This window comes from Lynx canadensis, chromosome B2, assembly GCF_007474595.2.
Source record: "Lynx canadensis isolate LIC74 chromosome B2, mLynCan4.pri.v2, whole genome shotgun sequence".
Lineage (NCBI taxonomy): Eukaryota > Metazoa > Chordata > Mammalia > Carnivora > Felidae > Lynx > Lynx canadensis.
In genome coordinates this window covers 1,525,413-1,528,873 of record NC_044307.1, presented here as the reverse complement: position 1 = coordinate 1,528,873, position 3,461 = coordinate 1,525,413, and the positions used below count along the sequence as shown (strand labels likewise).

The window sequence follows — 3,461 nt, the reverse complement described above, 5'->3', positions numbered from 1 at the left end:
CCCCACCCCGGGGAGGGAACCCCTCTCCCTGTCGCGCGTCCGCAAACCCCCACCCCGGGGAGGGACACCCCTCCCTGTCGCGCGTCCGCACCGCCCCACCTGGGGGAGGGACCCTCCTCCCTGTCGCGCGTCCGCACCCCACCCCCACCCCGGGGAGCCTCTGGCGGCCACGGCCTGGAAACTCAGCGAAGATACGGATTCATCCGCAAACCTTCTGGTGCAGACTTTGCACGGACAAACGTCACCAAGTCACCAAGGCTTTCTCCCTGCACGGGCGGGGGAGGGAGGGGGGAGCCGCTCCTGATTCGCTTTGTGGGTAAGCGCGGCCAGGCACGCAGTGGAGACGGTGGAGGGGTTCCGTGGACAGCCCCGCACACCGCTGCCGCGGGGGATGGGAGGGGGGTAAGATTAATCGGCTTCTGCGGGGATGGACCCGAGCCGGAAGCAAGAAGGAAGCCGTGTCCCCTGCGAGGGGACAAAAGGCTGGAGATGCTGGGGATCGAACCCGGGACCTCATGCATGCTAAGCATGCGCTCTACCACTGAGCTACATCCCCACCGCGAAGGAGCCGGCTTTTCCAAACTGTCTTCACAGAACGATACAAACTTACCCCCTTCACACTCTACATGCGTCTGTGGTTCGGGGAACTCGGGTTTCCATCTCTGTCTACGGGAACCCACTGCCCAGGAACCCTGACCTGCAAGCCGTCCCCGCAGTAACCGCGGGGACACGCGTATGGGGAACCTGTAAGAAACACGCTCCCACAGCTTCCCCCCGTCAGTGCCTCGCTCTTCCCTCTGGAGGCACGTGGGCCAAAGGCCAGGTGCTTCAGGGAAGGAAAAACCGCTTTGCCAACGGGACCCTCCAAACTGCCCCCAATTCTCCCCCCGCTTCTGCACCCCGCCCCCGGGCTCCAGAAACAGCCCTGCACCTCATTCCCGGGCTTCAGAAACTGCTCTGCACCCCGTCCGGGCTTCAAAAACCGCCCTGCACCCCATCCCGGGATCCAGAAACCTCCCTGCACCCGGTCCTGGGCTCCAGATCGCCCTGCACCCCATTCCGGGAGCTAGAAATCGCCCTGCTCTCCATTCCCGGGCTTCAGAAACTGCTCTGCACCCCGTCCCCGGGCTCCAGAAACCGCCTCGCACCCCGTCCCCGGGCTCCAGGAACTTCCCCGCACCCCATTCCCGGGATCCAGAAACAGCCCTGCACCCCATTCTCAGGCTTCAGAAACCTCCCTGCACCCCGTCCCCAGGGTCCAGGAACCGCCCTGCACCCCATTCCTGGGCTTCAGAAAGCGCTCTGCATCCTGTCCCAGGCTTCAGAAACCTCCCTGCACCCCATTCCCGGGCTCCAAAAACCGCCCTGCACCCCGTCCTGGGCTCCAGATCGCCCTGCACCCCATTCCGGGATCTAGAAATCGCCCTGCTCTCCATTCCCGGGATCCAGAAATAGCCCTGCACCCCGTCCCCGGGCTCCAGCAATCGCCCTGTACCCTATTCCCGGGATCCAGAAACAGCCCCCCCACCTTTCCTTAGAAAGCCGGGGCCGGTGGAGGGAACTCTGTCACAAGAACGATCTGCTTCCTCTCCCCTCGACTTGGGGAGCCAAAGGGCGGAGATATAGAGTGCTGCCCTCGGCTCATGGCCCCCATTTTATCCAAAGAATGCAACCCACATTCGGAGACTGGGAGTTCTGCGTCTTTGAAACAAAGGGCCTGGAAGGAGGTGAGAGAGGCGATACCGTGGAGGGCTTCCGTGGGGCTTTATTTGCTACACAGACGTGGTTCTCGGCCATCGGGGCCCCTTTCTCACCAAGGGTTGCGAGCCGAGGCTTGGCGCCCGAGTGCGCGCACCCGGTGACCCAAGAGCAAATCTGGAAGGACGGAGGTGACGCGGGGAGAAAGGAGCGCAGAGCTGAGGCTGCCGCGCTCAGAGGCGCGGACGTGTGAGCGGCTCGGAGGGGCCGGCAGCGCGCTGCTAGACCCCTGGCCCGCGCCCCGCGCCCTTCCTCCCGGCTGGGGGAGCCCCCGGCCCGCGCCCCACACCCCACACCCTTCCTCCCCGCTGGGGGGGGTGCCTAGCGTGTGTTCCCGCACTGAGGGTGGTGGGCCCACACAGTCTGCGCAAAACTGAGTCGTCTCGAGTTCAATGGCCCTTCCCTTCCCCGGGGCCAGTGATGGTTTTCAAGGAAGGTACCGGACCCTCTGGTGGACACACACACTAGCCAGTCCGCAAAAAGACCAGTTTTCTCAGGATAAAAAGAGAAACACGAGAGGGCAATCACGCGTCTTCGTTTAGCCTTGCAACTCGATTTTCCGGGAGTGTGGTTCCTGATAATAGTCTGCTATCTTAAAGGAAAGGATAAAAATTATTTTTTTGTGAGCCATTATTATTTACTAAAGAGAAAATGTGTTTAAGGCCTGCTGTGAGTATTAGTTATCTACTGTGTAACCTGGAGGTAGGCATCATTGCGCGCCTTCCTGAAGGTTGGCTAAGACACTGCTATCCCTAATCCTACAGTACCTGGCCCAAGTAATATCTGAGTCATTTTTTTTAAAAGAGTGAATGAGTGAATGGATAGACAGATGGATGCTTGCATAAATAAACCAACAGAATATTTCAGTGGCCACTTAGGAGATTTCAAATGGGAGAAATCATGAAATTTGCGTTCAGTCCCCTCAATTCCAACAGAGAAATGGAAAATGTATAAAAATGTACCAGTTATCAAAGCCAACCCAAGAAGTTACAGAAAATCTGATTCAACATACAGCCATTTAAAAAGCTGAATCGAGAGTTTGAGCAACATTTCCATAAAATATATTTTCTAGTCTGATATTATTTTATTGGCATGGGATATGAAATCTGAAAGGAAATGATAACCTCTGTTATACAAAATATTCCAGCAAACAGAAAAGCTTTATAAGTTATTCTAGGAGAGAAGTATAATATTGCCACCAAAACTCAATGGAGAAAACTTAAGAAAGAAAAATTACAGGACAATTTCACTAACAAACACAGAGGCAAAAACATAAATAAAAACCCCAGCCAACAGACTTCCAGTTTCTGATTCCATAGGTAAGGACTTTGGAAGTTACCACTGCATCCTACTAACCAGTAAAAAGCAAAACAGGCTGAAAAACCAGCAACTACTGCCCCCGAGTTTGGAAAGACAGATGGTAAGTACAGGGAGTAAACACACTCTGGACTTTTATCCAACACGGTGCTGGAAGTCCTAGCTCCTGCAGTCAGGCAAGAAGAGGAAATAAAAGGCATCAGGGGCCCTGGGTGACTCGGTCGGCTGAATGTCTGACTCTTGATTTCTGCCCGGGTCATGATCTCACAGTCGTGAGACCGAGCCCCACGCCAGGCTCCGGGCTGACAGCGCAGAGCCTGCTGGGATTTTCTCTGCCCCTCCCCCACCTGTGCTGGCTCATGCTCTCTCTCTAAATAAATAAATAA

At 56.1% G+C, this 3,461-nt stretch overlaps 1 non-coding gene across 1 annotated transcript; it reads right to left on the bottom strand.

Annotated features, from left to right (window-relative positions):
* Window positions 1-484: 484 nt before the first annotated feature.
* On the bottom strand, window positions 485-556 carry TRNAA-AGC. The gene has a single exon. It is a non-coding gene; the product is annotated as a tRNA-Ala (tRNA).
* Between the last annotated feature and the right edge of the window lie 2,905 nt (window positions 557-3,461).